This window comes from Nannospalax galili, unplaced genomic scaffold (assembly GCF_000622305.1).
Source record: "Nannospalax galili isolate Female #2095 unplaced genomic scaffold, S.galili_v1.0 scaffold4, whole genome shotgun sequence".
NCBI classification, from domain to species: domain Eukaryota; kingdom Metazoa; phylum Chordata; class Mammalia; order Rodentia; family Spalacidae; genus Nannospalax; species Nannospalax galili.
In genome coordinates, this window is record NW_008350321.1 from 235651 (window position 1) to 253181 (window position 17531).

Sequence of the window (17531 nt, forward strand, 5' to 3'; positions counted from 1 at the left end):
TTTAATGTCATACACTTCTTTGTGTATGGTATGTGAAGAGAAGAGTTTGACTTCAAGTAGTTCTCATTGACAACTGAGTTCAGCTTCTATTGCAAAAGTTGCAAAATGTGCTCCCTTACTTTGCTTAGGTAAGAAGGTTACTGCAACCACATCCTTGTTAGCGCTGTAGAAATCCTTGATGTTATCAAGGTGACCACCTGAAGTCAGTAGAGCAGAAACTTAGAGTGGGGTCTTTATCTGAGCTCTTTGTCCCTGCATATCTACTGTGACAGCAGACAGTGAGTATGCCCACTTTGTTTTCTGAGGAGCTTCTTTCTCTCGTTATATTGGCAGGTGAAGTGAATTTTCTGTGAGCTTAAGGGGAGAGTCTGTAAAGAGAGGTGAGATTTGTATAGGTAAGACTGCCTGGAAACGGACAGAAGGAAGAGGAGATGGCTTGCTTTCAGGTAAATACATCCAATGACCTGGGCCATAAGTACTTCTTTTTGAATTTCTAACAGTTTATTTTCTTGCCTAATGAATGTGGTGACAAAGACTTTTTCCTTTTCTTGTAATGGTCAACATTAATTCTTTATGTACCACCTATGTAGCATAGCTGTCTTTCCACATTGTCCTCAAATGATTATTTTTTCAAGACTAATTCAATAAATGCATGACCCACAATAATGAAAATGTTTGTGATGCCTCTGCTGAAAATAGAAACATACCATTCCTACATTCCTACAGAAGATGGACTTGGGTTGAGTACCTGTGGAGAAATTAAAAACTTAAAAGTATGCTTTTAGTGCAGTGTGATTTTACATTTGAAATTATATGCAAGTGATCTTCTATGTTATAAATATACGATGGAAAATTGTATCACTACATAGAGCATTTAATTTTATATGATTTATTCCTTAAAATCAGTTTGCACATAAATTTGGAGAATATGATTCTATTCCTTTTGCAGTAGTGAGTATATTTTAGAGAGTTACTACATTAAGAAACATCCCTTTGAGTAATTCAGGTTCCCCATCTACTTCAGAAGTTCTTTACTTATCATCTTGTCTTTCCTTGGTACAAGTAATCTCCTCAAGGGCACATGCTCAAATGCTCGCTTTTCATTTTAGGATCCATTGACATTCAAGGATGTGACCATAGAACTCTCCCAGGAGGAGTGGGAATGCCTAGACTCTGATCAGAGGGCTTTGTACAGAGAAATAATGTTGGAGAACTACAGGAATCTAGTGTCAATAGGTGAGAAAATTTTTCATTCAGAAATATTTACTTATTGAACAGACAGCAAATTAATTTGCATGTTAGTTTTGCATGAATACATCTTAGATTCTTTTTAAAAAACTTGTGTATTGGGAATTTCTGGGCACTGAGAAAAACATGTATATCTTTTATCATTTTACATTTCCATTTGTTAAAGATATTACTTATCTTCATTATTTTTGTTTATAATTTGCACCACCCATTTTTTACATACTACTGTAACCAGCATCTTAAAATGCCAATTCCATAGCTGCAGTTTGAATGAGTGGTAAGATTTAGGATATGCAAACAGAACATTTTCTGTATATTTTAAAGAGTCTATTGACCAATTTTTTTAGAGTAAGCTATTTTTATGTATACTATCAACTGAACACAGTGCTGTTTTAGAAATCCCCGTACTGTCTAAAGATTCCAACAAGGGTAATTTGCCTTTCTCATACATAGGTCTTCTTATGTCTAAGCCTGCTCTGGTCTCCTGTCTGGAGCAAAACAAAGAGCCCTGGAATGTGAAGAGAGGGGAGAAGGTTGCCAAACAACCAGGTAGGTTTGAGTGAATGAACGAGGGGCTAGGTAAAAGGTCCAAAGTAAAAGTGGATAAAGGCGTGACAATCAAGATAGTGCCGACATTTTATGACTCGTTTTCATAATACTGGAAGATGCTGTGCTTCTTACCACAGATGGAAAGTACTCATTGATCTTAACAAGATGTGAATCCTGTGAGCTAGAGTGATGACTGGCAAAGATATGCCCACTGGTCCAGTGGTAGCAGAAATGTTCTGGAAGTAACCAACTACTTTCAGATAAGACTCAAACATGGCACCATAATTGGGACCAAGAACCCATGGACAGTCAGGTCATATTCACTAGGGAAGAAACTAATATTATTCTGATGAATGGGTATAGATTTAAGGTGACTCATAATAACCTATACTTCTATCCATATGTCTGTGCACCTCTCAGCCCTTATGAGAGAAGCTTCTATTTACAGTAGATCATGATTAACAACATACAGGTCTACATCCTCTCAGAATGCTGAGAATAAGATTTAATGGACTATCCAGCCCTAAATCTGACATTTATGTCAGCCCATTCCCCCCAGGGCTCAGAGTCCCTTGAACAGAATATTATAAGAGCTAGAGGTTGTGGGTGACTACAAAGAGGCTGTTTTCTGGAAACACCAGGGCAGTTGCATATATGAACTGACAGGTTGTGACATCTTGAACAAGGCCTGTGCAAGTTCCAACCAGACAGAATCGCAACATGGAGAAGGGGTGGTTGGGATGGAGTTCCACCCTTAGCTCAAGAGGTACTGGCTTTTGATACGTTCTAGGGGGAGAGGTAGTTTTCTTCAAGGGTGTGGCTCCAGGTAGGGCAATTGCTCTCCATGAAAGACACCACCCCTAAGGGTATATATTCAGTACAAATTTGATTTTATGTGCTTAAAAACAGAAACAAAGAGGACATGTTGGTTGGATAGGAAGGCTAGTGTATCTTGGTTGAGTTATTGCAGGGTGATATCAGTATGATCATGCTCTTATCATATCAGTGTTCCTTCCCATCCAGGCTCACACCCTAAGCTAACATGGGTATAATATCTGTAATTGTGTGTAACTTTCTTTGTAAATTAGTCTGTTTTTGCAAATCAAGTATTAATTTCTTGAGGTTTCAGTACTGAACTAATCCAGTGCTGGGACATACTTTTGTAGAGATGCTGAAGTAGAGTTGCAATTTCGTTCTTCTGCAGTTTATATTGCTAAGTCAAACGCCTTTAGACATTTGCGAATTTCTACAAAGTATAAAGCTTTTTAACTATGTCATTAATTTATTGTTTAGAGACTCACTGGATATCATTGGAGTAACTTTTAACAATCCAGTCCTTCCAATATATATATCTTTTAATCTTTTAGAGACAGGGTCTCCCTGTAGCCCCGGCTGTCCTGCAACTCACTATGTAGACCAGGCTGGCCTTGACCTCATAGAGATCCATCTGCCTCTGCCTCCTGAGTGCTGGCATTAAAGGCATGCACCACCACACCTGGCCCATCCAATATATTTATTACATTGTATTTTCTTTCACTTTTTTTTTTTTGTTAGTTTTGACTATTATTTGGCCAGTCTTTTCAATGGATTCTTTGATTTTTTTTTTTTCTTTTTTCTGGAAATTATTTTATAATTTAAAAGATTTTTTAAAAAATATTTTTTTTCACTTTCTCTTTTTAAATATATTTCACTTTATTTTTATTTTATGTGTATGAGCATATTGCTCACATGTATGTAAGTACATTCGTGTCATGCAGTGCCTGCAGAGGTCATAAGAAGGTGTCAGATCCCCTGAACTGGAGTTATGGACAGTTGTTAGCTGCCATGTGGGTGCTGACAATCGATCCTGGGTCCTCCACAAGACCAGCCAGTGTTTTTAACTGCTGAGCCATCTCTCCAAACCCAATTTCTAAAAATTGTTTAAAAATTTATTTGTATTTGTGTTTTCAATTTTTATACACAAATATCCCCATTGAGCATATCCCCCCTGCTCTCTCATTTCAACCACATTGGTCTGCTTTACACCTCCCCCCAGACAATTTTGCTTCTACTTTCATGTTATATATATGTATAATTTATGTATCTATATAAAATCTAGAAAGCACACGAGAGACAACATAACATCTGTCTTTCTGAGACTAACTCAAAATTTAAAAAGCCATTCATGAGTAATCTATTTGCATAGATTACAGTTTTATTTTAAATACTATATTTTTTCTTGTAGAGTATTAGTTCTTTGTATGTTATAAGTAGCTGTCTTTTTTATGATCAGCCTTTTACTTTATTTTTTTCATTTAAATTTTTAATTGAATTTTTGTGTATTTCATACAGAAAATCATCTTTGTACTCCTTTCCCCTTTGGTACCCTCCCATTGCCTCCTCACTGGAGTTGATAAATTCTGTCATTTGTGTAAAGGCCTATCATGTAAAGTTAGTGTCCCCAGATGTCCCTCAGTGCAAGATCATCCACTGGGATTGAGTCAGCCTATCTCGAGTCCCTCCCTTTAAGAAGATTACCTCTTCTTCAACCAGAAGTAATTACCTACCGCTGATTCTTCCACTCTGTTCATGGCGTGCTGTTTATTTCCACAATTATGTACTGGATTTTTTTCTGCTTAAGTTTGCATGGGTCTTGTGCATGCTGACACCATTGCTGTAGTTTTGTAAGAGAAGGGTCCCAGGTACCCATAGGACTGTTTCCTTAGGGTCATGCACCTCCCTGGCTCTTACAATCTTTCTGCCACCTCTTCTCCAATGGTCTCTGAACCCTAGGTGTGTGGATTTTAATATAGGAGTCCTGTCCAGGGACCTACACTCTGCAGATTCTTATTCTCTGCATTTTGTCCACTTGTGATCTTTTGCGTTCCTGGCCCTCTGTTGCATGGGGGAACTTAATTGATGAGAGTTGAAAGATACATTACTGTTCTTGTCATCCCTTGTCCTATGTTCTGTGAGCATTAGGTGGAGAGGTTGCGTCCTAGATATGCCACTTATACTTGGGCAATTCACAATCTGTGTGTGTGACCAGTTGTGGAGCTCTGTAATTATCTCTGTCTCTTGAAAAAGTACCTTATTTGGTGGGTGGTAATGAATATTTTCCTATAAATTTAAGGATCCATATGCACATATTAAGAATTGCATTTGCCAAAGGATATGAGAGCCTTGGGGTTTTCTCTAAGATCTATGACCTCTGCAACTTCTTGTATTTGGCTAGGTTTATAGTACCACATATGAGTTTCCTCCCACTGAGTGGGCTTCAAGTCCAATTAGATAGTTGTTGATTACCCCCAAAATAAAAGTGCCACTACTGTACCAATGTCGTTTGCTTTGCTGGTCATTGATTTGGTTTTTAGGCCTTGAAGCTGGGGTTGGACAATCAATTGATGTTCTCCCTTAGCAGCTTGTATAGTGCTCTCCAAAGCTATGAGAGATAGCCTCCAGGGGAGGTGCCTTCCAGGTCAGTTCCAACTCCCTTGCTTCAAATCCTGTGTCCAAAGTATGTCCTGTCTTCAGCAATCAGGTCTTACCATCAAGTTCAGGGAGTCAATCAAGGAATGTGGTAATAGCCTGTGGAATTTTGGGTGTCTCTTGAACTACTCTGAGCAACAACTCAAAGTTTATCCTGTCTGGCACTGTTTCTTTCTTTATATTTTATTTATTTTTATTTTATGTGTATGAGTGTATTGCCTGCGTGTGTGAGTGCACTAGTGTTGTGCAATGCCGCGGAGGTCAGAAGAGGGCTTTGGATTCCCCTGGAACTGGAGTTAAGGACAGTTCGGAGCCACCATGTAGATACTGGGAATCCAACCTGGGTCCTCTGCGAGAGCAGTCAATGCCCTTAACCGCTGAGCTGTCTCTTCAGCCCTCTTGCACTGTTTCTTGTTATGTAGTCTTCAGCCTACTCACAGACTCGTGTAGGGATATTGTATGTATAATTTTTTAGTAGGTTTTTGGGCTAATGCGATTCCCTCTGGTTTCTTAATACTAGCTAGGTACTATTTATGTCTCCTCTTTCTCTCTCTGTCTTATCATCCATCCCTGCCCTATCCTTTTAAAGTGTCCCAGTTTTCCACATTTCTCACTCTGTAATTTATCTGTGCTCTGGCCCCATCTCTCTTGAGTTCCTTCTTCCCATTTATTCCCATAGTTTTTTGTATAGCCCTCCTTCAATTACCCCCTTTTTACATATTTCTTCCTTAGTAACACGTCTCCTACTATTCCTCTCGGGTTCCTTCTTTTACCTCCCTGGAAACCTTCCATTTTCCTGATTCCTGCAGTTATATCAGGATTATGTACTCACTTATAAGGATTTGGTGCTAGGAGCCACATATGAGGGAGAACATGTCATTTGTTTTTCTGAGTCTGTGTTACTTCAATTAGTATAACAGTTTCTAGATCCATCCATTTACCTGAAAATTTCATTATTTCATCTTTTTTTACTGCTGAATAGACTCCATTGTGTAAATATACCACATTTTTGTTAACCACACGTCAGGTGAGGGACACAGGTTGCTTCCATCCCTTAGCTATTGTGAAAAGAGCAGCAACAAACATGGTTATACAAGTGTCTGTACAATACGATGAGTCCTTTGAGTATATGCCAAGGAGTGGTATAACCAGGTCATATGGTAGGTTCAGTTTTAGTTTTTTAAGAAATCTTCACATTGCTTTCCATAGGGTTTGCACAAGTTTGCAGTCCCACCAGCAGTGAATAAGTGTTCCTCTTTCTCCATATCCTCACCAGCATTTGGTGTCAGTTGTTCTCTTGATCCTAGCAAGTCTGACTGGGTTAAGATGAAATCTTAAGGTAATTTTAATTTCCATTTCCCTAATTACTAACAATGTTGAACCCTTTTAAAGATGTTCCTTAGTCATGTTTATTTCTTCTTTTGAAAAGTCTCTGTTTGGATCTTTAGCCCATGTTTTAATTTGGTCATTTGGTTTTTTGTTTCTTTATTTTTGTACATTCTTTATATATTCTGGATGTTAATCCTCTGTCACTCAGATGTGTCACTGGTGAAGATTTTTTTGCTATTCTGTGGGTTTTCTCTTTACTTTTTTGTTTCTTTTGCTGTACAGAGCTTTTTAGTTTAATGAGGTCCCACTTGTTGATTGTTGACCTTAATTCCTAAGCAACTTGTGTTCTATTTAGAAAGTCCTTTTGTACACCTATATCTCATGGTTTACTGCCAGTGTTTTCTTCTAAATGTTTCAGAGTTTCCAGTTTCACATTGAGGTCATTGATCTATTTGGAGTTGACTTTTGTTCAAGGTAAAAGAGAAGGATCTAGTTTTATTCTTATACAGGGGGATATCCAGTTTTGCCAACACCACTTGTTGAAGATGCTGTCTTTCCTTCATTGTGTGTTCTTGCCACCTTTTTCAAATATTGGATAGCTGAAATTGCATGTACTCAGGTTTGGGTCTTCAATTATGTTTCACTGATCTATGTGTCTCATTTTGTGCCAGTACCATGCTGTGTTTATGACTATAGCTCCATAGAATACTGTGAGACCTGGTATAGTAACCCCCCCAGTGTTGCTCTTTGTGCTCAGGGTTTTTTTTTTGTTTCTGTTTTTGTTTTTGTTTTTTTTGGGTTTTTTTTTTTGGCTACCCGGGGTCTTTTGTGCTTCCATATGAATTTAGGGATGATTTTTTTTTCTAATTCTGTGAAGTATGTCATGGAGATTTTGATTGGTATTGCATTGAATCTATATATTACTTTTGGTAGGATGATCATTTTCACAGTATTCTTCCAATCCATGAGTATGGGAGGTCTTTCCATTTTCTGGTGACTTCCTCAGTCCCTTTTCATAAAAATTTAAAATATTTGTTGAAGTGGCCTTTGATTTTATTTTTTTTTTGAGTCTATTGTGAATGAGAGGTAGGGTTTTGCTGTATTCTTTCTTCAATTGCTTGTTATTGGTATATAGAAATGCTACTCATTTTTGTAGGTTAATTTTGTAACCTGCCACCTTACAGAATGTATTGGTCAGTTCCAGGAATTTTCTGATGGGATTTTTTTGGATATTCTTAGATAATGGTGTCAAATCATCTGCAAAAGGGATAATTTGACTTCTTTTCCAATTAGTACTCTTTTAATTTCCTTCTCTTATCTTATTGCTCTACCAAGAGTTTCAAGGATTGTATTGAAAAGGTCTAGAGATAGTGGACATCCTTGTCTGGTTCCTGATTTTAATGGAAATGCTTCTATTTTTTTTTTCCCATTTAGAATGATGTTGGCTGTGAATTTGTTGTGTTTAGCTTTAATTATGTTCAGGTATGTTCCCTCGAGTCCAATTCCCTTTAGGACTTTTATCATGAATGCATGGTATTTTTTTTTCTAAGGCCTTTTATTGATTTATTGAGATGATGATGCAGTTTTATATTGAACCATCCCTGTATTTCTGGAATAAAGCCTACTTGATCATGTAGGATGAGCTTTTTGATGTGTATGCGGAGAATTTTTGCATCTATGTTCATTAAGGATATGGGTCCCTAGTTTTCTTTTTTGGTTGTGTCTTTACCTGGTTTGGGTTTTAGTGTTGCTTGCTTCATAGAGGGAATTAGGGAGTTCTCTGTTTCTATCTTTTTAAATAGTTCAAATAGTATTGGTTGCAGATCTTCTTTAAATGCCTGGTAGAATTCTGCTGTAAATCCATCTGGGCCTGGACTATTTTTAGTTGGGAGGTGAATTTCATTTGTTGTTTGTCATTCTTGTATGTAAGTCAAACCTTTTCTTTAGTTGAAGTCTGCTTCTGTTTGTATTATTGTTATACCTTGTTTGTTTTCTCATTGGCTATGTAAAGGTGCTTGGTCTAAGTTTCAGGTTCTCTCAGATTTTATATTGGGTGGACCTCTTGGATTCAGATCAACTATTCAGGAGCTCCCACAGAGGACAAAGTCAGGCTCCACTTAGGTATACTCGTGCTTCCCTTTAATGTTTGGACCCCTGCTAGCAGGCATACACAGCACAGTTTGGGAAGTTCACTAAGAGGAGGCCTGATTTTAGCACTCTCAGGCAATCTTCTATGGTCTCATCCTGTACTCTAGGCCGAGTATTCTAGCCCTGATGATGTGCAGGGGGCCTCATGCAATCTCAATTAGGGGGCTGAGCATAGTGGGATTTAGGGAAGCTCACCACCACACTAAGGTCTGACCCAGGCATGGTCAGATGATCTGCTATGGTTTCAGCCTCTACCCTAGTCTAGGCCAGAGAAGTATAGCCCTGGAGTTGTGGGAGGGGCCACGCGTGGTCCAAATGCAGGGGATTGGGCATGGTGTAATTTCAGGAAGCTCACTAGTAGGCAGAGTCCAGATCCAGGCACTCTAAGGTAGTTTGCTGAGGTCCGAGCTCCTACTGCAGTGAAGAGTGGTCTAACTGTAGTGCATGAGAGGGCCCTCACATAATCTCATTTAGGAGCCCAGGCACTTAGGATTTAGGTAAGCTTACCACCTCCCTGAGGTTGTATCTGGACACTCTCAGGCAGTCTGCTAATGTCTCACCCCCTGCCCTGTTATAGGCAGAGAGGTCTAGATTGGCAAAGTGGAAGGAGATTCACATGGTCTTAATGCAGAGGTTTGGGCAGGGTGCGATTATGGAAGGGTCACCAGCAGGATGCTAGATCCAGGCACTTTTAGGCTGCCTGCTGTGGTCTCAGATTTTTTTATTTATGTTGTTTTCTGTTCTTTGTTTTCTTGATTCCACTGCTACTTTTTCTTTCTCTCTATTGAATGCATTGTGTTTAATTTCTAGTTCGTGAAAAAGAAATTTGAGTTACATTTCTGAACTTTTATTTTGGTATCAGTTTGACATTTTGTATTAGACGGTTTTCCAATAAATTATCTTCCCTCAACTGCCTGAGTTGTATCTTAGAAGTTTTATTTGGGTGTACTATTCATTTATTGTAGGAATTTTACATTACATCCTTAGTTTTGTCAGTGAAACAATATGCATTCCAATTAAATTTGTTCAGTAAACACATAGATCCTTGGATTTCTTTTTCTATTTTTTTTCACTGTTTAAAAATAAAGAATTGCTACAATTTTTGTTTTAGACAACACTTCCTTTGTAAACACTAGTGTGATTTTTTTTTTCTAGAAAACTTTATGTAAATATCACATTTTTGACAATCGTTTTTATCTCTTTATGGAACATTGCTTAGATCTTGTAACCCCAAATCATACCTTGGGATTTTTAAAAAAATATTTTTTTTATTTTATGTGCCTTGTGTGTATTGTCTGCATTTATGGAAGTGCACCCGTGTCATGCAATGCCTGCAGAAGTCAGAAGAGGGCGTTGGATCCCCTACAACTGGAGTTATGGACAACGCTGCCATGTGGGTGCTGGGATCTGAACTCAGTGTTTTGAGCATTCAGTATTTTGTTTTCTTTTTTTGTAAAGTGAACTTCTTTTATTTTAATAAACACATGATTAGAAGAAGCATTTCATTACAACTTTAACATATTCAATGATAATTCCAGAGCAAAGATACATCCCTTTCAAAAGTGGCTGTAAATTTTTAGGTTCACAGTTGAATTAACATAGTTATATAATATTGAACTCAGAATAAGCCCTTTAAGACCTAAAATTGAATGAGTTTTTAACCTTTAAAAAAGATCTCCATTTCATTTTAAAATATACTGTTTCCTACAGAAGGACTGGTTTTTAATGCTACTAACACTTAGATATTTGCACATGCATCTCTAATATCTGTATATAGTGTTCTTAACTGCTGAGCCACCTCTCCAGCCCCCACTTTGGGATTAAAAAAAAAATTTTGTGCTAAAATCATATTTAGATTCTAGAATGGTGTACTGAAATATTCCACTCTTGTTTATCATGATGATTCTAACCTTCCTGTCCACTTAAGTTTTATATTATGAAATTAGGAATACAAAATTTTTGTGCAGTAACATTTTTAATTGTTCTATATCTGATAAATTTTTAGCCTTACTCATATGTATTTAATATCTTTTATCCCTAATTTTGTTTGCAGTGAATTTTATGATATATGGATATTGATATTTGAAATTTTGTACACAATGTTTCCCCTGTTAGTTAATTGCTATAATTCATTCTGTATTTCTGAATGTATTTAGTACTATGTGTTTCTTGTACAGAAGTACTTGAATCTTAGCTTTAATACACTCAATAACTACCTGTTTTGTGATTTGAGGCCATATTCATTTCAGAATTTGATTGAGGGGATTTGACTATGATTTGATGGTTTTCTCTTTGGATTGTTTATTGATATTTCCTTCCTGTTAATATAAATATGTTGGTTCCTCCTAGAAAATTGACCACTCATCAGGTCCTCTTACCATTTTAATTCTTTCCTCTGTTCTCACAAATGAATGTGGCTTCCTCCTCTTTGTATCCTATGATCTTGCATAAATTCTAAAGTCCTGATTTGGTTGCCTTGAATTGTCTTTGTACATATCTTCAATTGCTCATATACCTCCATCAATATTTAAGGTTAAATTTTCTGGTTATCAGTTTTAGTTTGTAGCTTTGCTTTCAGTGTGTTAAGTGTACTATTTACTTTAGTTTTCTAAATTTGGCTTATGATTTTATAGCCACTTATTATTCAGAAATTTTTTCTTTAATTTTATTTGTATAAATTTCCTTACTTAAATTTTTATGTAACTACTTGTTCTCTATAGATTTTTAGATTTGGTCACTTCAGTGATTCTCAATGTTAGAAATTTTATTCACTCATTTCATTTTTTTCTTTTTCTAAATTTGTTGCTTTTCCAGCTTTATTTTCAATACCTGAAATGCATTCTTCAGTTTTGGCTGGCCTGGAAAGTTCAACTATTAGAAGACGGAAGACAATTCCTACTGAAGCGAAACTATATATATATGAGGATTCTGACAGGTCTTCTACTGAGAGCTCAAATCTTAGAATATATAGTGGAACTCATAGTTTAGATCAAGATTGTGACAAGTACTTTACTCTGAACTCAACAGTTGGGAGGCATAAGAGACTTCATACTGCACAAAAACCTTATAAATGTGAAAATTGTGATAAGTCTTTTGCTCAATTTTCCCAACTTAGGACACACAAGAGAACTCATACTGGAGAGAAACCCTATAAATGTGAAGAATGTGACAAGTCCTTTACTTTGCAATCATCACTTAAGGTGCATAAGACAATTCATACTGGAGAAAAACCTTATAAATGTGAAAACTGTGAAAAGTCTTTTCGTCAATTTTCATATATTAGAGAACATCAGAGAACCCATACTGGTGAGAAACCCTACAAATGTGAAGAATGTGATAAGTCCTTTGCTATGAAGTCAGCAATTAGGAGGCATGAGAAAATTCATACTGGAGAAAAACCTTACAAATGTGGAAACTGTGAAAAGTCTTTTGGTCGATTTTCACATCTTAAGACCCATGAGAGAACTCATACTGGAGAGAAACCCTACAAATGTGAAGAATGTGACAAGTCCTTTACTCTGTACACAACACTGAGGCTCCATAAGAGAATTCATACTGGAGAAAAACCTTACAAATGTGATAAGTGTGAGAAGTCTTTTAGTCAGTGTTCCTATCTTAGAGAACATCAGAGAATTCATACTGGAGAGAAAACCTACAAATGCGCAGAATGTGAAAAGTCTTTTACTCTGAAATCATCACTTAGGCAGCACAAGAAGATTCATACAAGAAAGAAAACTTAAAAATGTGAAAACTATGAAAAACCTTTTAGTCAGTTTTCACACAGTGGAACACATGCTGGAGAGAAACCCTACAAATGTGAAGAATCTGATAAGTCCTTTGCTCTGAACTCATCAGTTAGGGCGCATAAGACAATCCATACTGGAGGAAAACCTTACAAATGTGAAAAGTCTTTTTGTCAATTTTCACAACTTGGAGCACATTAGAAAACCCATACTGGAGAGAAACCTAACAGATGTGAAGAATGTGACAGGTCATTTACTCTGAACCCAACACTTAGGGTGCATAAGATAATTCATACTGGAAAAAAAAAACTTACAAATGTGAAAACTGTGAAAAATCTTTTTGTCAATTTATATATTTTAGAGAACATCAGAGAACCCATACTTGTGAGAAACCCTACAAATGTAAAGAAGGTGATAAGTCCTTTACTGTGAAGTCAGTAGTTAGGAGGCATAAGAGAATTCATAATGTAGAAAAATCTTACAAATGTGGAAACTATGAAAACTCTTTTGGTCGATTTTCACACCTTAGGGCCCATGTGCAAACCCATACTGGTGAGAAACCCTACAAATGTGAAGAATGTGACAAGTCCTTTACTGCGAACACAGCACTAAGCTTGCATAAGAGAACTCATACTGGAGAGAAACCTTACAAATGTGATAACTGTGAAAAGTCTTTTAGTCAGTGTTCCTATCTTAGAAAACATCAGAGAATTCATACTGGAGAGAAAACCTACAAATGTGCAGAATGTGAAAAGTCTTTTACTCTGAAGTCATCACTTAGGCAGCACAAGAAGATTCATACAAGAAAAAAAATCTTTTACTCAATTTTCACACATTAGATCACATGAGAGAACCCATGCTGGAGAGAAAAATATAAATGTAAAGAATACGACAAGTCCTTTGTACCGAACTCATCACTTAGGGAGCATAATACTAGTCATACTGAAGAAAAACCTTACAAATGTGAAAACCGAAAAGTCTTTTGGTCAATTTTCACACTTTAGGGCACATGAGAGAACCTGTACTGGAGAGAAACCTTACAAATGTGAAGAATGTGACAGGTCATTCACTCTGAACTCAACACGGTGCATAAGACAGTTAACACTGGAGGAAAAAAACTTACAAATGTGAATACTGTGAAAAGTCTGTCAATTTTCATATTTTAGAGTACATCAGAGAACCCATACTTGTGACTAACCCTACAAATGTGAAGAATGTGACAAGTCCTTTACTGTGAATGTAGCATTTAGGAAGAATAAGAGAATTCATACTGGAGAAAAACCTTACAAATGTGGAAAATGTGAAAAGTCTTTTAGTCGATTTTCACACCTTAGGACCCATAAGAAAACCCATATTAGTGAGAAAGCTTACAAATGTGAAGAATGTAACAAATCCTTTACTCTGAACACACCACTAAGCTTGCATAAGAGAACTCATACTAGAGAGAGGCCTTACAATGTAAGTACTGTGAAAAGTCTTTTAGTCAGTTTTCATCTTTGAGAACATCAGGGAATTCATACTGGAGAAAAACCTTCCAAATGTGATAACTGTAAGAAGTCTTTTAATCAGTATTCCTATATTAGAGAACATCAGAGAATTCATATCTAAGAGAAAACATACAAATGTGCAGAATGTGAAAAGTCCTTTACTCTGAAGTGACCACTTAGGAAGCATGAAAAGATTCATACAAATAAAAAACCTTACAAATGTGAAAACTGTGTAAAGTCTTTTAGTTGATGTTCACATCTTTGAGCACATCAAAGGATTTATACTGGAGAGAAACCCTACATAAGTGAAGAATGTGATAAGTCCTTTACTCTGACCTCAGCATTTGAGGCATAAGGAAATTCCTACTTGAGAAAAAAAAAAACTAATGTGAAAAATGTGGAAAGTCTTTTACTTGATTTTCACGACTTAAAAGGACATTATAGAATTCATACAGAATAGAAACCCTACAAATGTGAACTTCACACTTAGAAGCTATAAGAGAAATCATTGACCATACAAATGTGAAAAATGTAAGAGTTGAAGTCAAATATCAAATTCTACAAAAATCAGTGACTTCATACTGGAGAGAAACTCTACAAATATAAAACATCTTTTGATGTAGCATACCCTACAGAAGATCAAAGAATTCACATTGAAGAAAAACACTTCAAATATAAATGTCAAATTTTCAAAGTATACATCAAATATTTGAAGTCATTGACAATTTATACTAGAGAGACACAATAGAATGGTATAGAATGTTCCAAATTCTTTGGCCTGTATTCAGTATTTAGAAGACATTATACAATTAATACTAAAGACAAACATTTAAAAGTAGGAGCTATGTTTAATATACATATGTATATAAATGTACTGTAATACAGCATGGGAATTATACAGGTATTAAGACCAGAGCTGCCCATCATGAGCTGGGTGTTATCTGACCCTCCCAAGCCATAAAGTAGGCCGTGCACAGCAACAATCCATTATCAAATGGAAGTGGTATATACGTGATTGGGCTCGAGCAGGCCCAGAGGGCACAAGCAAGTTACATGGAGAAGCTTGCCCAAATGCCTATGGTTCCTACTCCTGTTACAATGCCTCTTGTTCCCAAGCATGCACCTATGGCTTCATGGGTGTGCCCTATGATCGGTTGACTGAGGAAGAGAAGACTAGGGGTTGGTTTTCATATGGTTCTACATGCTATGTAGGCCCTACTTAGAAGTGGACAGCTGCACCATTACAGCCAATTTCTGGAACAACCCTGAAGGTCACTGGGGAAGGAAAGTGTTCACAGTGGGCAGAACTTCAGTCAGTGTACATGGTCATGCATTTTGCTTGGAAGGAGAAATGGCCAGAAGTGCAATTATATACTGATTCATGGGCTGTAGCCAATGGTTTGGCTGGATGTTCAGGGACTTGGAAGGAACATGATTGGAAAATTGGCGAGAAAGAAATTTGGGGAAGAAGTATGTGGCTAGATCTCCCCAAATGGGCAAAGGATGTGAACATACTTGTGTCTCATGTAAATGCTCATCAAAAAGTGGATTCAGCAGAAGATGAGTTCAGTAATCAAGTAGATCGGATGACCCGCTTTGTGGATTGTCAGCCTCTTTCTTCAGCTATCCCTGTCATTGCTCAATGGACCCATGAACAAAGTGGCCATGGTGGCAGATTTGGAGGATATGCATGGGCTTGACAGCGTGGACTCCCACTCATGAAAGCTGCCTGGCTACAGGTGCCACTGAGGGCCAGATCTGCCAACAGTAGAGACACTGAGTCCCCGATATGGCACTGTTCCCCGTGGCAACCAACCTGCAACCTGGTGGCAGATTGACTACATTGGACCACTTCCATCTTGGCAGGGACAGCGTTTTGTCCTTACAGAAGTAGACACTTATACTGGTTATGGATTTACCTTTCCTGCACGTAATGCTTCTGCCAAAACTACTATCCAGCAATTTACAGAATGCCTTATCCACCGTCATGGTATTCCGCACAGCATTGCTTCTGACCAGGGAACTCATTTCACAGCCAAAGAAGTGCGACAATGAGCCTATGGTCATGGAATCACTGGTCCTACCATGTTCCCCACCATCCTGAAGCAGCTGGCTTGATAGAATGATGGAATGGTCCCTTAAAGACACAGTTACAGCGCTAATTAGGTGGCAATAGCCTGGAGGGTTGGGGCAGAGTCCTCCAGAAGGCAGTGTATGCTTTGAATCAGCATCCAATATATGGTACATTTTCTCCTATACCCAGGATTCACGGGTCCAGGAATCAAGGGGTGGAAATGGGAATGATTCCACTCACTATCATCCCTGGTGACCCTCTACGATAATTTTTGCTTCCTGTACCCTCGACTTTGCACTCTACTGGCTTGGATGTTTTGGCTCCAGAGGAGGGAGTGCTTCTGCCAGGAGAGACAACAAACATTTTGTTGAACTGGAAGCTAAGACTTCCCCGTGGACACTTTGGGCTTCTGATGCCCTTAAGTCAGCAGGTTAAGAAAGGAATAACAGCTTTAGGAGGCGTGATTGACCCAGACTACCAGGGGGAAATTGGACTTGTTCTCCACAATGGAGGTAATGAAGATTATATCTGGAAGGCAGGAGATTCCTTAGGGTGACTTTTGGTGTTACCATGTCCTGTGATTAAGGTCAATGGGAAACTGCAACAACCCAATCCAGACAGGACATCAAATGGCCCAGACCCTTCAGGGATGAAAGTATGGGTTACTCCTCCAGGGAAAGAGCCATGACCTGCAGAGGTGCTTGCTGATGGTGGAGAAAATACAGAATGGGTCGTAGAGGAAGGTAGTTACAAATACCGACTTAGGGCACGTGACCAGTTGCAGAAACGTGGATTATAATTGACGTATTTTTTGTCCTATTTGGTTAAGAATAGGCTTGTTCATGTATACACATATGTTAAGCAGATATTTGACATATTTTTTGAATGTGTACTTGAGATGTGTTAAGTGGTTAAGTGCTGTGAACCTATATGATTATATTCGTTTATGAGACACAAAAGGACTAAGCATTCCTCGAAGACCTTATCACGTACTCTAAGATATATAATGCATTAGTCATTGTATTATGGGATAGTTATATCAGTTAGGTGTAATTATGACCTCAACATTGTTTTCATTTGAAAATTAAGCATGACATAGATGCTATTGTGTGTCACCTTGACAAGGGGTGGACTTGTGGTGGCTATTTCTGGGGTCAACTTGACTGGATCTGGGATTAACTGAAATGAAAGATATTCTTGATTGGATCATCTAAAGCCGGAAGACACACCCAAAATGTGGGTGTTACCTTCTGATGGCAGCCGGTATAAAAGGCCAAGGCAGAGGAGAATGCCAGGTTTCTTGCTGCTTGTCTTCTCTCTCTCGCTGGTGAGTTCGTCTTGCTGCTAGAGACTGAAGACTAGCTGATCTTTTAGAATTTTTCAGACCTTCAGCGCCAGATTGGGACTACTGAGACATTCAGCCTTGTAGACTGGGTGACTATGGATTCTCAGCCTCTCCAGTGTGGTGCAGCCATTGTTGGACTA

The 17531-nt window shown here is 37.8% G+C and overlaps 1 pseudogene; it reads left to right on the forward strand.

Moving 5' to 3' along the window:
- The window catches only part of LOC115072765, a 62632-nt pseudogene extending 48371 nt beyond the window's left edge, over positions 1-14261 (forward strand).
- The last annotated feature ends 3270 nt before the right edge of the window (positions 14262-17531 follow it).